The sequence below is a fragment of the Lontra canadensis genome, unplaced genomic scaffold (assembly GCF_010015895.1).
Source record: "Lontra canadensis isolate GAN:19392208 unplaced genomic scaffold, GSC_riverotter_1.0 scaffold37, whole genome shotgun sequence".
Classification (NCBI taxonomy): domain Eukaryota; kingdom Metazoa; phylum Chordata; class Mammalia; order Carnivora; family Mustelidae; genus Lontra; species Lontra canadensis.
The window spans coordinates 13,861,757-13,883,491 of record NW_022631031.1 but is presented as its reverse complement, the minus strand read 5'-3'; the positions used below and the strand labels follow the sequence as shown (position 1 = coordinate 13,883,491).

The window sequence follows — 21,735 nt, the reverse complement described above, 5'->3', positions numbered from 1 at the left end:
TTTTGGTGCAATTGTAAATGGACTCAATTCCTTAATTTCTCTTTCTGCTGCTTCAATATTAGTGTATAGAAATGCAACAGACTTCTCTACCTTGATTTTGTATCCTATGAGTTTACTGAGTTCCTTTATCAGTTCTAGAAGTTTTTTGGTGGAATCATTGAGGTTTTACTATATGCAGTATCATGTCATCTTCAGATATTGAAACTTTTACTTCTTCTTTGCTGATTTGGATACCTTTTATTTCTTTGTGTTGTTTGATTGCTATGGCTAGGACTCCCAGTACTACTTTATTTTATATTTTTAAAGGATTTATTTATTTCAGAAGAAGGCAGATAGGGGCTGAGGGAGAGAGAGAGAGTCCCAGGCAGACTTCACACTGAGCCTGGAGTCTTCCATAGGGCTCAAATCCATGACCCCGAGATCATGACCCAAGCTGAAACCAAGAGTTGGAAGCTGAACTGACTACAACACCCAGGTGCCCAATTCCAGTACTATTTTAAATAAAAGCATTAAGAGTGGACATCTCTGTCTTGTTCCTGACTGTAGAGGAAAAACACTCAGCTTTTTTTTTTTTTCATTGAGGATGATGCTAGCTGTGGGTTTTTTATATATATGGTCTTTATTACGTTGACGTATGTTCCCTCTAACCTACCTTGCTTTTTGACTTTCTGTTGAGATGATCTGTCCAATAATGTAAGTGGGATGTTAAAGTCACCTACTATTATTGTATTATTATCAATTCATTCCTTCATGTTTGTTATTAACTGTTTAATGTATTTGGGTGCTCCTATATTGGGTACATAAATATTTAGAATTTTTATATATTCTGTTGGATTGCCCCATTTATTATTATATTATTATTATATAGTATTCTTCTTCATCTCTTATTATAGTCTTTGTTTTAAAGTGTGTTTTGTTTGATATAAATATTGCTACTCTGGCCTTGTTTTGACAGCCATTTGCCTGATAAATGTTTCTCCATCCCCTCACTTTCAATGTGCAGGTTTCTTTAGGTCTAAAATGAGTCAGCAGATAGATGAGTCCGTTTTTTAAATACTTCTATCGCCCTATGTCTTTTGACTGGAGCATTTAGTCCATTTAAATTAAAAGTAATTATTGATGTATATGTATTTATTCCCATTTTATTGTCTGTTTTATGTTTGTTTCTGAAGATTGTCTCTGATGAAGTCTTTCTCTCTTTCATTGTTTACTGGTTTGCTTTAGTGATCTATTTGGACTAATTTCTTTTTTGTATATTTATTGGTTTTTGATTTGTGGTTATTACCATTAAATTTATGTAGCATTGTCTACATGTAGCAGTATATAATAAGTTGATATCTTTTAAGTTTGAACCCATTCTTTACTCCTTTCCTCCCCACATTTTAGGTGTAATGTGTCATATTTTACATCCTTTTATTTTATGTATTTCTTGACTGATTTTTTACAGATATATTCATTTTACTGCTTTTGTGTTTCCTACCTTCATACTGTCATTTTTGGTCTTTCCTTTCCACTCAAATAATCCCCTTTAATATTTCTTCCAGGGCTGGTTTAGTGGTCACAGCTCCTTTTGCTTATCTCTCCTTCTATTCTGAATGATAGCCTTGCAGGATAGAGTGTTCTTGTCTTCAGGCTTTTCTCATTCATTTAGTACTTTATATATACTCTGCCACTCCTTTCTGACTTGGAAAGTGCCTCCTGAAAAAGATCTGCTGATAGCTTTGGGGGTTTTCTTTGTATGTAGCTGTTTTCTTTTGTCTTGCTGCTTTTAGTATTTTTTCTTCATCACTATATTTTGCCATTTTACTTTTTTTAAAAATTAGTTTATTTATTTATTTGTCAGAGAGAGAGAGAACACAAGCAGGGGGAATAGCAGGTAAAGGGAGAAGATGTGGTGTTGGCCATGGTTTGAGCCAGTCTTCTGGGGAAGGTGGCCTGCTACACTGGGACTGAGGTAAGTGTGGCTGGGGAGGGGTTGGTTCCACTGGAGCACAGTGGTGCAGGGTGTAGTGAGGTAGTGAAGTAGTGAGTTTAGGCACTGTGCTGGTTCCTGCAGGTGGCTCTGAGTTTATGCTGAGGGACAGGGCAGGGAAATGGTGCCTGCCCGTTTATTTGTTCCTAGAGGGGTCTTTCTGTGAATGTTACCTCTCTGGGACATGGTCCAAGATGAGCAACTAACCTCCTGACTTTGTGCCCCAGGCACTCTTTAGATGGCTGTTTTCGGGCAGTATGTCTGCAAGTTGTTTGCCCTGCATTTTCTCCAAGGGAAGCTCCAATGTCTTGCAAGGTCGCCCAGAACCAAACATCCTGACATTTAAAATTCCACGCTTTAAACACCACTCATTGCAAGAACTTGCAAAATTTGTGCCCTCTGTTTTCCAGTCCATTTGCTATAGGGATTCATTTTTCCCACGTGCTGCCCTGTGTTCTAGTTTGTCTCTCTCCCTTTTCTGCAACTGGGACTTCCTTCCCACCATGATCCATTTCTTTACCAAGCCCATCTCTGCACTTTACTTTCTTTGATGTAGCTTCTTTTCTATTTTAATTGTTGAGTTTGTTCTGCCAGTCTCCAGGTTAGTTTCTGTGGTATTTAGGATGATTTGGTAGTTATCTAGTTATATTCATGGGCCCAGGCAAGCCTAGGGCTTTCCCACTCTGTTACTGTCTTTCTCTACTGTTCCATGGTGCGTTGCTATTGGTGTACTTTTTGAGAAAGCATATACAAATAACTATAGCTTTAAAGGTGGATTATTACATCATCCTTCAAAAACTATATAGTAATTTGTTTTCCTATCAGCATTGTTTGCTTATCTACAAATTCAACATTCAGTAATGAATTGATTTTGAAAAATTCAGTACTTATCTAAGCTCTGTTTGTGGGATATGGATGTTTTTATTTTGAAATTTATGTTTTAATGTTAATCTTTTAATTAATTTTTTATTTTAATAAACTAAAGTTGGAGAAATATCTTTACATTTGGAATTAGAGCTGGAAGAGATTTCCCCATAGTTACATAGTAAGCAACAGAACTGGTTTTAGTATACAACTTTCCTTAGTCCCTGTCCTGGTCTCAGGAGCCACTAAACTATAATTCCTCAAGAAAGAATTTTCCTGTCATTGACTCAGATGCAGCCAATAACAGGGAAATTGCCAAATCCTAACCACCACAGCAGATCAGGCAAGAAATCTGACTTTTATTTCCAGTTCTGCCATTTCCCAGTTCTGTGAACTCAGTCACTCAGCTTGTCAATACTTTAGTTTCCTTTTGTGTAAAATGCCATAGGTCCCTTATAGTACAAACATTCTGTAATATAGAATGTAAGTAAAAATACTACTTTAGATATAAATATCTTTATTTATGAGTATATTACTCCTATTACTTTTGAATAGCCTTGCCTTCTTTTTCAAAATTTGTCTTAAATACTTTCTTATTCTATTTACTATAATGTTTATCATTATATTGCAGACTATTAGTAGCTGGCATCTTCTACTAAACAAAATCCAAAATGGAAGAAAGAAATACAGAAACAGATTTTAAAGAAATGTAGATAATTATTAGTGGAAAAGAAGCTAGTATAGTTCTGAAAAAACTATTTATGAGCTACTTAATCCATTATTATGTAAATATTTATTCAAAACAATTTCTGATTTACAGAAAAATTGCAAGAGTAGTACATGGAATTCTTGGACACCTTTTTCCAAGAGTCCCCAAATGCTAACACTTTACCATATTTTCTTTATCATTTTTTCTAGGTAAATGAATAAGTGGTAGAAAATTTTTCACTAAACCATTAAAATATAAGTTACAGATATGATGTGTTTGCCATAAATGTTTAAATATTTATTTCCCAAGAACATAACCATAGTATAGTGTTCAAAGAAGGAAATTTATTGATGCAAGACTTAATTGTGATTTCACCAGTATCTATATTAATGATGGTTGAAGCAAATTAAATCTAAAATCATGTCTTATATTCAGTTGTCATATCACTTTAGTTTCCTTTATTTGTTTCTTTGCATTTTATGTCATTGGTAGTTTTAAAGAATAGAAGATAGTTACTTTTTACAATATTCTTCAATTTGAGTTTGGTGTTTTCTCACGATTATATTGAGAGTATGCACTTTGGAAAATGCCATGGAACTGATGCTGAGTTCTTAGTATATTAGAGCTGGGAGCACTTGCTGTTGATTTGTCTCAGTACTGGCAATGTTAATTAGATCATTTGGTTGAGGTGGTTTCTGTCAAATTTCTTCCCTGTAATGTTACTATTTTACATTTTGTTATTTTTGAGTACCTTCTGTAGAGATAGGCAAAAATAAATATATTTTTACTCTTGTTGGACTAATTGTTAGCATCTATTGATGATTCTTGACTGAATCAATTATTATAATAAAAAAAAGGAAAAGATATTGTAATAGTGGTTGGCAAATGTTGATTTCAAAAATGATTTCAAATGGTGATTTCATTTATCAGTTAGTGTGTTACTGGAAAGAAGTAGTTTGTCCTCTTTCCTGTTAGGTTTATCAGTATGAATTGTGGATTCCTATTTTACTGAATATAATTTTTACTTTATTTTGATATTCAAGTTATAATGCTATTTCCTTTAACTTGATTCCAGGCCTTTTTGACATTCCTCTGTTATTCTTTGTGCATTTGCTTACATTCTGGCTCAGAATTATTCCAGGGTTATCTTGGTGTTTCCCTAACCCAGTTATCAGCCATTTCCCCAAGAATTCTTGGCTTTTTTAAGAAGAAAGTGGTATTTAGAAATCAAAATCCCATTATTAGATTTATTCTTCGCTATTGGGGAGCCATTGCTTCTTTGTTTTTAGAATATAAAAACAGATAATTATTACACTGATGTTGGCAAGTCCAATCCAAGTCCACAGGCCTTATACTATCTTTTAAATTTCCATATTTGTTTGTACTTGAGAAATGTATCTCCCATTTCTACAAAGTTACAAAGTTTTTACATATGTGTTCAGTTCTAGAAAGCAGAAAGTTATTTCAGAACTGTTTATTCATGTTTTTATCATAGAGAAAGCATCTACTTGGATTTCAATTTATTTTGAGTGTTTTTAGGAAGTACTTTTTTCTTTTGTGTTTAGCTTGGGAGGGTGTATACTCTAACCACGATATTAAAAGTGACTCCATTTTTATCAACCCTCCCCTCTAAGTTGTAATGTTGTTCATTTGAACACATTTAAGTTAATATGTTTTTTATTTGTATTCAGATTTAGAGTTCTGTGGATTTATTTAATTTTTTGTATATATGAAATATTAACATGACTATGAAAATCAGATGTGTAGAAAAGGGTATTCTCTGCTTACCAAAGTTCAAGTTGTCACTTTATTTTATTTTATTTTGCAGGCAAGAAAACCTTTTATTTTAAACCACAAATAGCAGGTGGCTACAACTACCCATGTTTTATTAAAATCACATAAAATTTAGGTACAAAGCACCACTGATTATTGATTGTAGAAAAACTGTGTGAAAAATTTAAAATGCACAGAAAAACACCACAATATGCACAAGACTAAATTTTTTTTTTTAAAGATTTTATTTGTTTATTTGACAGAGAAAGATTACAAGTAGGCAGAGAGGCAGGCAGAGAGAGGGAAGCAGGCTCCCTGATGAGCAGAGAGCCCGATGCGGGACTCGATCCCAGGACCCTGAGATCATGACCTGAGCTGAAGGCAGAGGCTTAACCCACTGAGCCACCCAGGCGCCCCAAGACTAAATTTTTAAAGCCAGTACATGGAATGCTGAATCAATCCTCACATAGCTTCCAATATTAAACTGATTTATTTTGCTTGAGGATGATGGAAATTTCCAAAAAGGAGGACTATGAGGAGGTAGAATGTCCATCCTTATATATTTTTGTATGCCAACAGGTGGAATCCTAAAAAATTAGCATTTACAAAATACTTGTTTAAAATAACTTAAAAGTTGTTCCATGAGGCACATTAAATCAAAATTTTCATGACAATTCATTCTCCCTTGTTACCTATAGATTCAGTTTTCTGTGCCTCTCCAGCTTTAGTTTCACTATTTTCATAGTTTTACAAAAGATCCGTATTAGTAAAGACTTTTTTTTTAAGTGAAAATCTTTGGATTTCTTTCAATTAACAAAAACAGGTACTAATGTAGGTCTTTGTGAAAGCGAAATTATGTAGTGTGAATTTTTGGAAAATGGGGGATATTCTTTGCTTTAGGTTATTGTGGTTTACAAAAGTTTTCATAGAGATACTCTACTTTTGGATAGCAGGGCAAACGTGTATTCAGAGAATATAGCAAATATGCCATTTATACCCACTTTTTGAAAGTAGCCAATCTTATTACTATCTAGTTGTCCCTTCTGTGTTTCTTGCACATTTTATTTCACCCTCTTTCTTAAACAAAAAGTAACATACTAAAGATACCTTTCTTGACAAGCTTTTTTCTTAACAATGAATGTTCTGGAAATTGCTCCATGTCAGTTCATTTTCACAGTTGCATAGTACTCTATCAGATATACCATATAGATGTATCAGAGTTCATTCAATCACTCCTCTATGTAAGGACATTTATATTGTATCTAGTACTTTGCAATAACCAGTTATGTTGCAATGAATATCCTTGGGCATATCATGTGTATTTTAGTATTGCTGGAGATGTATTTTTTGATAAATTTCTAAAATTGGGATTACTGAATGAGTGAGTACATATGTATTTTTGATAGGTTTTGCCAAATCCTCCTCCACAAGATTTTATAAATTTGTGTTCCCACCAGTAATACATGAAAGTCAGTTTCCCCACTCCCACCAAGAGATGCGTTGTTTTACCTTTTAATTTTTTTCAATTAATTAGGTAAAAATAGTATCTCAGTGATGTATTAAATTGCTTTCCTCTAATTATATGTGATGTTGAAATTTTTTTATGTTTAAAGATAATATTTTAATCTTTTATTTGAGAGTTTTCCATCACTATTTTTTGTCTGTTATGCCTCCAGGCTTTTTAATTTTTCTCTCAATTTTTAAGGGTTCTTTATATATTGGAATTATTAGCCCTTTTCTGTGATATGTGCTGCAAATATTATTTCCCAGTTTGTCAGTTACATTTTTATTTCATTCATAGTGTTTTTGCCATGGTAATTAAAAAAGATATAGCCAGTTAGTCATTCTTTCATTGTTTCTGGATTTTTAGTCATAATTAGAAAGTCTTCCTTATACCCAAGTTAAAGAATATTTTCTTTTGTAATTTTTTTAATAAAATAATTTTTTGTACCTGTTAAATCTTTGCTTTATATTAATCAGTGCCACCTTCACTAGTTTTTTTTTTCTTCTTCTCATTTTAACTAATAACTATTAGACATTTAAATACACCTTCAATATTTTTCGGCTTTTAGTACAGTTGATACTAGTTAATTTGCTGCTAGGCAATAGTGTGTGACTTTTTTTGAGAAGTAAGTAAGTGCCTACCATTATAATTAATAATTCTTCATTATAGAATGTAACAACTTAAAAATAATTAAAGACAGTTTATGAGCCTAATAGCTCTGTTAGTAAATTCATGATGACTTAAGTGATGTAAGCTTATTTAATTAAAAATGATAATAAATGAAGCTAGAGAAATAGTAGGCACTTTTAAGATTTATAAGATATCATACTTAATTTGGATGTATTTCTTACCTCCAAATGTGAATAATGGATTAGAGAATATATAAACCTTGGAAAAAGGATTTCAATTAAGATACTAAAATGGGATGCTGGTTTGTTCAAAGCAATATTTGTAAGAGAAGTGAATAGATTTAAGACATATTTTGAAGATAATATATTTAACACTGGATGAAATTAGTTATGAGTGAGATGTAATAGTTTAAGATAAAGTTGAAAGTTTTTTTTAGGTCAACTGCATGCATAGTTATAACAGTCATTTAGGTATCAGAAAACAATAGAAGAAGTTAAAGTTAACTGAGAAAGCTGGGAAGAGTTGGCAAGTTGAATTTTTGAAATGTTGAGTTTTAGATGACTATGAAACCTACAAGTGGAGGTTCCGTAATTAGTTGGATATGTGGATCTAGTTCCCAAGAGACTTTTCTTGGCTAACATTAGTGATTTAAACATCTTAGCAGAAGAGAATGAGTTTTCTTCAATAAATGTGAAGTACTGTAATCATAGACTAAAGATGACATTTTAAGAGGGAAAATGGACAAATATTAAAAATTTCTTTCTTAATATTATATATACAGATGCATTTCAAAGAATCTATTCATTTCAACAGAAACTCTGGGGATATTGGGCTTGGAAAGAAAGCTTCAAACAGTTTGTGGGTAGGTGTAGCTTGAGGCCAGATTTTCTGGTCAACCAAGTAGGACAATTATAGATGCAAGGTCTCCTTTACTGCTGATTTTTTTTTTTTTTAAAGCAGGACCAATAGACCACAGGATTTTTACTAAACAGAAACAATTATTAACATGTCTTCCCCTGAAATCTCACAAAGCAACAATAGGTGGTAGGAAAGGGAAGGGGGCAAATGTTATCTAAACTCACACATAATAACTGTTGTTGCTTAATACCGGGGTCTAACAACACAAGGCTTCTGATCTATATCCTGTACAGTATTTTTAAGTCCCATATCTACTGCACCCTTGTGAACTTTGAAAGCATAATGCAGTAATGTATTTGAAAGAGTTAATGAGGGAAGTCAAGAGCAATAAAAGATCACAAGACAAGAAAGTCAGTGTAGCCAAAGAAAATGGTGATAAATTGTAACCAGGTGTCTTTATTTCCTGATTCCTCAAGTACTGCACACTCAGCTTCCTCTGCTAGAAAGGGAAGCTTGTGAAATTCCATACAGCATTTGTCAGCTTCAATAATTTCTTGCACGATCTCAGAGTTATTTGCTTTATTCTTAACTACCTCAGAGGTAGATGAGATAAACCATTTGGAAATTATATGTAGTAAAAGAAAAATCTAATGTTCATTGTGGTTTAGTAAGTTCATAGAAATACCTTGTTGGTGTCCTGTTGTTTGTCTGCTTTAATCTTTCAGGACGAAGAAGGTCTAATTGTACATTGCTTATGTACACAGGTCAAAAGTGAACTTGTGAAGCATTCCATAATTATATGTTGACTTTTGCAACACAAATACTAAAATTCCTGTGAATGTATTTAACACATTATTTATGTTCTTTCTGAGTTTCTTCACAGGACCAAACTCTTTTTAAATTACACACTGCCCTATTTGTAGTATCTTATGTTTTCATATTGGTATTTCTTTTAGGTCTTATAATTTCACTAGATTACATGGACAGAAAAACATTCAAGAAATCTCCATTGTAAGGAAAGAGGAAAGAGGTACAAAACAGAGAAACCATTTGAAAAGAGACAAAGTATGAGAACATTTACCAGTGGCGGGTCTAGAAAATAGACTGACCAGAGTGAGGCAAGAAACAAGCCTTGTTAACCAAAGGATGTAAGACAGGGTTCCTCTTTTTATTTCAGGTTGAGAAAAGGAATAAAATGATAGAAAAATCCCTTGTATCTAAAATACCAGTGTAGAAAAAGAACAAACATTCTTTTGTACTGTAAGAAAATGCACCTTTCTATGTGAGCATTTTCAAGGAGCTATTCATCAAAATATCAACTCCCAAAGTTACTTTCCTCTAGGTGTTTTAGTCTTCTGATACAGAGCCTTAGGGAATAGTTGATCTATATTGACCAGTAAAAAATTAACCCATGATATCTTGAAAGATGCATATCTTTTGGGAAGGGGTATGTAGCCTTCTGGTGTCTTGACAGTTCAATACTAATAGATTAGAATAAGCAGTAGTTAAGATATTCATTTTTTAAAAACAGTTAAATACAGTTTCTTTGAATAAAAATCATGTAGGGACACCTGGGTGGCTCAGTCAGTTAAGCATTTGACTATTGATTTTGGTTCAGGTCATGATCTTGGGGTCCTGAGAACGAGCCCCATGTTGGGTTACATGCTCAGCCAGGAGTCTGCATGAGATTTTCTCTCTCCTTTTGCCCTTCCCCTTGTGCTCTCTCTCTTAAATAAATAAATAAATCTTTAAAAAAAAAAGCATGCCTACATTTCTTTATATGCTTTCCTATTAAGGGTACTAGAGAAAAGAATTTAGAATAAACTAATTTTCAAATTAGTTGTCCTTATTTCAAAAGGTCTTTTTTTTTTTCCAAAACTGATAGTGATCTTAAGGTGTAGAAGGGCACTTTGTCATGATCTGGTTGTTTTTTATAAATTAAAAAAAAAAATGGAAAGGAAATACATTCAATTTGTGATGTAAGAAATTTTTTTAAAATGTCAACCTATTACCAAATGACTGACTGATTTTGGAATATTCTGAGGCTTTTTTTTTTTTTTTTAAGAAATGGAAGAGATTTGCTGGATAGGGATAAATAAATACATCAGCACTGTGTTTATGGAATCTCACAAGGGTAAGAAGCTTGAAAAAGACCCTACAATTCACCCTCTGATGACATTTGTAGAACTAGAAAGTTTGCACCCACCCATATTGAAAAAATTCAAAATTCAAGTTATTAAATATGCATAATAAAAAGAAATAATGTGAAAACTTGGAAGCCACTGCTATGCCCTTCCATAGATGAATGAATAAATAAACTATGGTACATTCAGATAATGGAATACTATTTGGCTCTAAAGAGAAATGAACTATCACTGAAGTGAAAATATAAGGAGGGATTTTAAATGCATAATAGTAAGCGAAAGAAGCCAATCTGAAAAGGTTACCTACTATATGATTCCAACTATGTGACATTCTGGAAAAAGCAAAAATATGAAGAAAGTAAAAAGTTTAAGGTTGCCAGTATTAGTGGGGAGGCAGAAATGAATAGGCAGAGCATAGAGGATTTTTAAGGCAGTGAAACTGCTGTGTATGGTAGATGTGATGGTAGATATTGTCATTATACATTTGTCCAAACCTACAGAATCTACAACACCAAAAGTGAGCCGTAATATAGACTATGAACTTCAGATCATTATGATGTATCAATGTAGATTCATCAATTGTAACAAATTTGCCACTCTAGTGGGGAATATCAGTAATGGAGGGGGCTGTGCATGTGTGCTTCAGGTGTAGGGAAAACCTCTCTACCATGGGCTCAAAACTGAATCTAAAAGTATTCTAAAAAAATAAAGCCTATTAAAAGAAAGTGAGTCATCAAATCTATGAAAAACATGAATAAACATAAATGCATATTATTATGTGAAAGAAGCCAACCTGAAAAGTCTAGACACTGAAAAGTCCGTGATCCCAACTACATGACATTCTGGAAGAGGCAGAGATGTGGAAACAGTAAAAGAATAAGTGGTTTCTAGGGGATAGAGGTAAGGGAAGGATGAATAGGAAGAGCACAGAGGATTTTTTAGGGCAGTAAAATAATTCTATTTTTTTATATTAATTATAAAATAATTCTATATCACACTAAAATAATTCTATATCACACTATATTCATTGTTCCAAGCTTAAAGAATGTGCAAATCCAATACCTCTAATGTCAGTGGTGAACTTTGGAAGATAATGATGTGTCAGTATAGGTTTATTAATTATAACAAATTTATGCACCACTTTGGTGGGAGATGTCGATTATGAAGAAGGTTGTACACGTGTACAAACAGGGGAGTATATGAGAATTCTCTGTACTTTCCACTTGATTTTTCTATGAGCCTAAAACTGCTATAAAAATAAACTATACTTAAAAAAAGAAAAAGAAAAAAACAAACTGAAATGACCAAGCTAAAATTCAAAGAAGTGACTCATATTAAGAAGATACCCAGAAGAAAAACCTTTGGCTTAGTATGAAGCTTAATGACATGCAAATTTTCCACTTGAATAAAAGAGGAACTTATTACCTGGATTTTTGGATATTTTATGATTGGGAGGTAGTATATTTTATAAGAATGTTTCAAGCAGTGCATTGATTAAAGACAAAAATACAAGGAATATTGATCTGTTTGATGAAGCCTATCTCAAGAACAAAAATTAACAGCCAGGCAAATTTGTGTAAGAGCCTAAAGTTTCAATTTTAGAAAGGAAAATTAATCATTTTCCAGGAACCATGAAGTAGGAAATTTATAATTCTGGCAACTTGTTTGTATTTAATTTTGTGAAGTCTTGTTTTTTCCCTTTTAGTGATTAGCAGTAAAATCCACTGGCTTGTTTATTTTTAGTGGCAAGAAAGAAGAGAAAGAACAAGGGAGAAAGCATCCCCATTTGACTTCAAGTTTTGAGGAAGAGAAATCCCCAAAGGGTAGATTAGTTGGTTGCAACCACAAATTTAGAAATAAAAAAAATTAGTCCCTTTGGCAAATTGGAGAAAGAGAAAAAAAGGAGAAGATGGCTGTTACGTGGTTGAAGATGGGCCCTGGGGCAATGCATGTGGGGCAATGCAAGGGTTTTGAACATCTTTAGTAACAATTCATCATGTAAATTCCAAATAACGTTAGCATATTGCAGACATTTGGAAGAGAGGAAAATGATTTTTTCTTGATAAGGGTACTAGAAAGAAGAAGCTGAGTGCAAGTGAGAACAAATTTTAAAATAGAAAATTGTTTATTGTTTAGATAAGGATTATTTCCAATAATCACTATAATTTGTCACTGGTAAAGTGAAATGTAGAGTCAAACCTCTCACTACCACTATTTTTTTTTTTTTCAGTCTCATGGCAAAATAGGATATATTGGTACTGAACTACATCTCTTTAGCTTCTTTGCCTCAGCTATTGACACGACAAGTTGTTTTTATCTTGAAACTGTGCTAAAATACACTTGACTTTGCCAAGTCTCTAAAATGGCTCACTGTTTCCTTGCCAGAAAACAAGAAACTAGCAATTTTTAAAATGGGTAATAATTTATGCTCTAATGACCTACACCTACCTCATTTTGGGTAATATAGTGCAGTTTCATTTAAATGTTTTAATGTATTCAAACTTAATTTATTACTAGTGAAAACTGCCCAGTTGACATTCATAAGACTGAACTCCTTTGTCTGTAACTACATAACAGGTATAGCAGCAGTATAATTTGGTAATATAAAATGCTCTCCTTGATTGCTATGTAGCATATCTACCCTGTGTTTAATGGAATGGAAATCTCCAACTTCAGGATTGGATATTATTTTGTTCGAGTTTCACTTTATTGGTTATAATGCATTACTAACAATTTAAATTTCACCCTTGTTATCATAATGTGTGTATGTGATTACTAGAGGAGATAGTAATAATTGTAAATAATATAACTTACTCACTTAATTCAGTCCATATAACCTGACTTAAGGCACATAAGCCAAATAAAAACAAAAACTTAAAAGAAAAAGAACTTCCAGGGAGCTGAAGACAAAACAACTGTCTAAGTCTGCATCTTTCAATATATCCACCCCAGACAATTCAAGACCATAAGAAAAGCTATATAAAACAACAAAAATAATAGCAAAAAAACAAAACACACACACACACAAATTGCCTTAAGTGTGACTTGAAAATGAAGAATGACTGAACTTCAAAATAATGGTAAATAAAAAAAGAAAAACATCAAATCCCAAGAAAACAATCTTTACATGGTAGCACCACTGCAGTGAACAAGAACAGGCCAAGAAAAGCAGCAGGGAAAAGAAAAATGAAAGGATTTTTTGGGCCATTAGGTAACAGAGGGGAAATAAAATTTAGGGTCTTACCAGACAACAGAGAACTAAATGACAGAAACACACACCTCTTCTCTTAAAAAAAAAAGATCCTACTAAAGGTCTAGATTTTCATCTATTTTGATAATCTAACAAAAGAGGATGCCATTAAACTAGAAGTTTTGTAAAAACACCCACAGTTAACAACAATGAACAAAAGAAAACTCAATACATCTACATAGAATTCTTATAAAAATCAGAAAACAAATTTAACGAGCTTTGATAATACTCTGCATCTCTCCAAAAAATAACAAGAAGAAAAACATGTAGCAAAAAAGGACAATGAGACAACACTTCAAACTTAGTTAAATTATACTCAAACAAACTTTTAGGGATATGAAAAAACAAAAACAAAAAACCCTTGAATTATATTAAAAGTTAAGATCAGAAAAAAGAAGAAATTAGGAAAGGTGGATTAAATTTGGTAAAGAAGTAGAAGGCATTGAACAAATTATTTCAAAAATTAAAAAAAAACTGCAAGAGATAATAAAATTAAACAAAGCTTCACAATATTTTAAGAAAAGCTGAGGAACAATCAGGAATACAAAACTTGGGGCACCTGGGTGGCTAAGTGGGTTAAAGCCTCTGCCTTTGGCTCAGATTTGATCTCAGGGTCCTGGGATCGAGCCCCACATCGGGCTCTCTGCTCGGTGGGGAGCCTGCTTCATCCTCTCCTCTGCTTGTCTCTCTGCCTATTTGTGATCTCTGTCAAAAAAATGAATAAAATCTTAAAAAAAAAGAATACAAAACTTAAGTGAGAAGAACAAGTAAAAGAATAGTACAATGGAAAACAGGCAAAGAAGGCATAATATTTGTATAATTGGAGTCCCTAAGGATTAAATCAACACATTGGGATTAAATTAATATTTATCATTGTGATTGAAGAAATATTTACAGAAATAGAAATCCTGAACCCATATAGTGAAAGGTCCATTAAGAAACTGGGAAAATTATTTGGAATCATCAACCTTGAGAAATATGTTAATAAAACATACTAGACTTCAAAGATAAAGAAAAATAATTCTCAGGGATTCTACAAATAAGATTATTTAAATTACAGGAAAAAGCTGTTATATTAGAAGCAGAAATTCCAAAATCATGAAACAAAGCCTACTCTCCTTTTCTTTCTGATTGTTCTTTAGTTTTGGAAAATTTCCAGAAATATTTGGGAGATAATATAACCTTAGTGACCAGTGAGTGTAAATTGTGAAATTGACTGAAGGGCTAAACTTTTTTAATGAAGTAATCATAATAGAAGTCCAATAAGTGACAACTTTGGGCAGGTCAAATTTAGAAAATTCAAAGAACTAATAATGAATACTCTCATCCAAAGGATGTAAGATTAGTATCAGAAAGTTTGACTTGCTCTGTTTTCTTCATTTTTACCCAATGTTTTGACAAGCCCATGGCTCCTAATGTGCAGTAACTGTCCCCAGAGCTTTTGATCCTCATTGGGTCAATTCTCAGACAGTCCTCCATTATTTTGTATTCAGGACCGATAGCTGAGGATCCAGACCAAGGTAACTACAATGGATTGAAGAAATATGTATTTTTTTTTAAAGGAAGAATTTTAGAGTTGTTTCATCTCATTTCAGGTAATTTAGTTAATTATAATATGTCCTTTAAATTTCCCTTTTTTAGTCATTACTGGTTGAACCAAAGCAACATCTCTAAGTCAGTGAATTGTAGATCAAGAGCAGGAAGGGGCTTTTACTGTTGAGTGCAAGAATTACAAATATGTAGAGAGGGGAAATAAAACAAGAATGAAACTTGTGATAGTGCACACAGCCCGATAGTGTGAAGGATACAATGTGAAGGACACAGCATCACTTTAGTAAAATTGCCACCGAAACTTGTAAAACCTAAACTTAAATCATGAGAACACATCAAGTCCAAATAGAGAATAATTCTTGAAAATAACTGACCTGTAATCTTCTCAGGTCAAAAACATGCAAGTCAAGGGAAAACTAAGACATTGTTTCAGACTGAAGGAGATTAAAAGAGACATGGCAACTAAATGGAAAATTGATCCTAAGCAATTGGAGTCCAGGCCTTTATTGGCAAAATTGATGTGGCTCTATAGATTAAAGGTAGTGCTATATCAGTGTTGTTTGTATTGTAGTTACATAGGAGAATATGCTTTTTGGTAAAAACTGCACATTGAAGCATTTGGAGCATTCTACTGGTAACTTACTCTCAAATGATTTAGGAAATTTTTAAAAAATAGTAATATTTCAATTTTTAAAATAAATTTAAAATTATTTTAAAATGAAATAATATCACACATTATAAAACTAATTATATTTAAGTAAAACCTCGTTATTTCTAAAACCTCCTAAAAGCAGTGGTTGTTTGTATAACTGAAAAGCATTTAGAAAAGAAGCTAAGTTCTGAACCAAATGGGAGAAAGATTCTTCACAAGTATGTCTTGTTTTTAGTATTCAATTTAAACAATTTTTGCCTAAATAGGATAAATAAAACTTACTGGTAAAATAGAATCAATAAAACACAACTTATAAAGTCATATGTAAATATTTAAAAAATAATTTAGCAGTTATAATTTATACTGCATTCAGAGGGAGGAATTCTTATGTAGCTATATCTCATTATGTTGAAGAAAATTTGCTGTTTTATGAGATAAAAATAAAATGTGAAAACTCACTCTTTAATAGGATAAAAATGCAAGACTTAAGAAAAACTCAATTTCCAGAAAAGGTTTCTAGCTATAATGCTGTTGTTAACACTCACCATGGTTTTATATTTAAGCAATTCATTTGAATAATGTGTATTTTTTTTCTTAAATGTATCATTCAGCTTTCCAAGTGAAGTAGAATAATTTAAAAGTTATACTTTGAGAAGTCAAAATACCTTCCAGAGATTGACATTTCTAGTACAATGATTTGAACCGAGTTTTTGAGATAATTTTTCAGCTGTTAAAATTAACTATGCAGAGTTATCAGTTCTAATGTAATGACGATTTCCAAGAATAAAATCACTACAAAACTGATTGCAACTCCATTTTTTCCTCTTGGGTCCTCATGATTTCTGAACGGAAACTTACTCTTCCTCCCTGTAGTTATATCCCTGCTGACATTGGCAGAGACGGTATCATCAGCTGATTCTCAGAATTCAGGTTCTTAGCCATCACTGATCTTTCCTGACTTCTACTCAAGCACACTGAGCTCTATCAATGAGGCTTTGAGTGGTCTTTAGTGACAGTGATAAATGGGACTTGTTGAGTGTGACCCATTTTCATGTGCTTTAGCCTTCTTTCCCCCTGATGATAATTCCTTAGTCTCTGAAAATTGGTTCTCATCCGCTTTTCTGCAGACTATCACATAGCTTGCCCATTGACTCAAAGAAATTCTGAGTTCTTTATCATATGGTTCATTAGTACCCATATTTTTTCTGCTGTATAGATCATTTTGCCATCATTTCACATGTAGTACTGTGAATGGAGATGCCTTTCGTCAACCCGCTTTTAGGCAAATTCCTCCAGGAGCTGGCAAGGGGCTTCCTAACTTTGGGAAGAATTTAATACAATCTATGTTTCACTTCTTGGCAAAGTGTGCTAGGACCACATAAAGGGAATTGTGAACTTAATGGATGTCCTATTCTATTGGTCTTCTTAGTAGTATAGATTAGATTGGATGCTAAAGTCCAGATTTCTCTGGAATCTTAAAAAAAATTTTAAAGATCATTTTTTAAATTTATTTGACAGACAGAGATCACAAGTAGGCAGAGAGGCAGGCAGAGAGAGAGAGGAGGAAGCAGGCTCCCTGCAGAGCAGAGAGCCCGTTGTGGGGCTCGATCCCAAGACCCTGGGATCATGACCTGAGCCGAAGGCAGAGGCTTTAACCCACTGAGCCACCCCGGCACCCTGGAATCTTAAAATTTTAATTTTACTGAGATCATCTAGCTATATGTTACTTACCCAGTTTGGGGGGACTAAAAGTTTTCACATATTACTGTTGTCCACATCACATTGGCCACTAAGTCCAATGGTTACACAGAATTGCAAAGGAGGCTGAGAAATAAAGACTTTAAATAGTAATAATTTTATTAACTTGGAATAAGAAGAAAATAGATTTGGGGTACAACTAATGTCCTTTGTTATACCACTTCAAAATATTGATTTTTAGGGCATCTAGGTGACTCAATCAGTTAAGCATCTGCCTTCGGATCAGGTTATGATCTCACAGTCTTGAGATCGAGTTCTGCTTTGGGTTCCCTGCTTTGCGGGGATCCTGGTTCTCCCTAGCCTCTGCCTCTCTCTCTGACCCTCATGAATAAATAAATAAATAATCTTTTAAAAAATACTGTTTTCTAGGGTAGGATACAACCAAGAAAATCCTCTTGACTTAGTTTTCCTCCAATTACTGCATCTTACTATGAGAAATCCTTTAGATGATGTGCTGAGTTACAGAAAATTTTGTTATAATATTTTCATAGAATGACATAAAGTAGATTTGGGTTTTGAATAAATGTTTGGCTATGGTGAGGTGAGGAGAGTTAGGTATATTATATGACGGTATATAATATTATACCCTAGTTAGTGTCTCAAGAAAGGGATGCATTCAGCCACTAGGGCAGCTCCCTATTGAAGGAACACTGGCCAATGCATCACTGCTGCAAGGGTTGGGATGCTCTGACAGAATAGAAGAAAGTGACCTAACATATTCCTATATCTGTGAACTTCTCTTTCCCTTCCACCGTTATTTTGAATACTATACACTAAAATGATGAGATGCTAGGATGGGACTTCTATCCAGGGACTCCTTCCCACCCTTTGTCAACTGTCCTCCATCAACCCCCTTCTTTTCAGAGTTAAGAGGTGATAAGAGAAAAAACCAAAATTTTTAGGTGTATCTATTTAACTTAAAAATATTTGAAACAGATTTATTCCTCTTTTTATAATTAACGAATAATTAATATACAATTTTATATTAGTTTTAGGTATATAATATAATTATTCAAATTCTGTACATTACTCAGTGTTCATCATAGTAATTGTATTCTTAATGATCTTTATCTACTTCATCCATTCCCTCACCCACATCCATTCTGGCAACTACGAGTTTGTTCTATTTAAAAGTCTGTTTGTTTGTCTCTTTTGTTCTTTGTTCACTTACTTTGTTTTTTGAATTCTACATATGAGTGAAATCATATAGTATTTGTCTTTGTGTCTGACTTATTTCACTTAGTATATACTCTCTAGGTCCAGTGACCTATCTGATAAGAGTTAATATCCAAAATATATTAAGAACTTATACAACTTAACCCAAAAAACTCCTTCAAATAATGGAATTTAAAAATGGACAGAGGACCCCCAATAAACATTTTTCCAAAGAACACATACAGATGGGTTTGTTCCTTTTTTAAACACTGTGCAAATTAGGATAACTTGAGATATACCCATCACATGTTCATTTTGTAAAGCAAAACCAGTAGCCATTTCTAAAACACCAGGGAATGTGAACATCCCAGGAGTAGATCCAAATTATGAAATCTCTCTAGAGCTGGCCATCTAATAGTTAACTTATTTACAGATATTTGTAAGGCATTGCTTTTCCTCTCAGGAAGATTATGGTAGTCTAGAAGACCAAAAATATTAAGTGACAATGAAAGAGCAGTGTAAGTATAATACCAAGATTGGAGGGTAAGTTCTTAATGGGAAACACAGATGGTATAATCTCTGAATTTGGAGGAGGGAAAGCTTAATTGAGAACCTGTTGAGCGCTCAGTGCTCCTGATTCCAGAGCAAGTAAGATCTTATCCATGTAGCTAGAATGTACTGCTTTACTTCACTCATTTTATTCAAGGAAATTTTCCAGAAATAGTTTCTTTCTTGATCATTTAGCCTAGGATCAGCAAACTCTTGCCTGCCACCTGTTTTGTATGGCCACTGTGTTAAGAATGTTTTTTTTTTACAGATTGTATTAGTCAGGTAGCTTAAACAACAGACATTTATTTTCTCATAGTTGCTGGAGGCTAGAAGTCCAAGATCAAGGTCTTGGCAAGGTTGGTTTCTGGTGTGGACTCTGGCTTATAGACAGCTGCATTCTTGCTGTGTCCTCACATGGTCTTTCTTATGTGCTCATGCATCCCTGGGGTCTCTCCTTCTTAGAAGAGCACAAGTCCTATCAGAGTAAGGCCCCATTTTTATGGCCTCAGTTTATCTTTATTATATCCTTATAAACCCTATATCCAAATATTGTCATATTCTGGGTTATGCTTCAACATATGAATTTTGAAAAGACAAAATTCAGTACAGAAATGAGCACAATTCATAGCACAAGTGAAAATTTTCAGTCAACTCGATAATAGGGATCACTGACTTTAAACCCTAAATAAGAAAAATGTTGTCTCATCAAAAACAGAACTTCATTTTTTATTAGACTTTTATTACAAAAAAAGAAAGAAACTGTACCCAATTATTACTTTTATATGTGAATTTTGTCAATAAAATTTTTGTGGAATTTGTTTTCTCTCTTGTTATAAAGCTACCTACATTATATTCTTGATTTTTCCTCTTGACTTGCAAAGCCCAAAATGCTTATTAAATGTCCCTTGAGAGAAAAAGTTCATCTACTCTTGGTATAGCCCACGCAAGTTTGACTGATTCATTTCTAGGCTTGAAGCCTTTGTCTATATTATAGGTAGATAACTGCACAAGAAAACATTTGCTGATTTTGATCTCTAGGTTTTTGGTAGAATTTCCTATTTTTCTTTAGCTCTCTTCCTACAGAGATTCATCTCTTCCCATAAGCTTATTTTATAGACTGTCCCAAACTATTTTGACAAGAAAAGCATTAGTTTGTTTAAAGCCTAGTTCTGTTTTAAATGTTTTAGGATTATAGAGGTGTTACTAAGAAAAAAAGATACACAGACTCAATGTATCAAGGGAATTTTCTCACAATTAGCTCAAGGGGACCTCAGATTCCTAAATGCCTTCAGTACTAGGAATGTTTAATCCAGATCTGGGTGCCAGGCGTACAGGGGAGGAACTGGAGCAACGTGTTCTTTTTCTACTTCATTCACCTGAATTTCTCTAGACCATTGTAGATTTACCACAGTAGAGGGGATATAAATCCTTTGCATATAAATCCAATATTCTGGTTAGGGTTGTGCTCTGAAAAATGTTTGAAAAATATATACAGAAAATCTTGCATAGAAGGGTTTTCTGATTTCATAGAGTAGTATACCTTTGCCTTAACAAATATACTTGAACCATAATAATGGCAAAATAATAATAGTAATAACTGAAATTTAATGAGCATTTACTATGTATTAGTACCTTTTACCAATATTTTTATGATATAGATACTAATATCCCTAATGTGCTGAGTAAGAAAATTAGTCTTAGAACATATATATATATATATCTTATCCAAGGTCACACACATTTACCAATTGGGAGAGTTGTGTTTCAAACCCAGTACCATTCAACATCAAGTCTGTGTATCAACCACTGTATTTGATTGCCTCCATGTACACTTTTTATATGAAAGCTATTTTAAGCAGGAATTAGAGCAATAGTCATTATCCATCTATGTAGTGATATTCCTATGCTTTAGCTCATTGGTACAAACTGAAATCACTTTATTCAATGTCTGAACTTGCCCAGTGAAGTGAAACCCTATTAATATTGGGCCCAGATTTTAAAATGATCTGACATTGGAGCGCTTGGATGGGTCATTCATTAAGCGTCTGCCTTCTGCTCAGGTCATGGTCCCAGGATTCTGGGATCAAGCCCTGCATCAGGCTCCCTATTCAACAGGAAGCCTGCTTCTCCGTCTCCCAGTCCCGCTGCTTGTATTCCCTCTCACTCTCTCTGTCAAATAAGTAAAAAAAAATTGAATCTTTATAAAGAAATTAAAAAAAAATGATCTGACACTATTCCTGGTATTAGTTATTAATTGATCCTCTTTGAATAAAATTAACAGACAAGTGTAATCTTAAAGGTCTTTTGTAGGTTTTTATTGTGCCTGACTTAAAAAGGTATGTGTGTGGGGGGGAAGGCCATGTTTG

At 33.4% G+C, this 21,735-nt stretch overlaps 1 pseudogene; it reads right to left on the bottom strand.

Moving 5' to 3' along the window:
* The window catches only part of LOC116874536, a 36,068-nt pseudogene extending 33,762 nt beyond the window's left edge, over nucleotides 1-2,306 (bottom strand).
* Nucleotides 2,307-21,735: the final 19,429 nt, after the last annotated feature.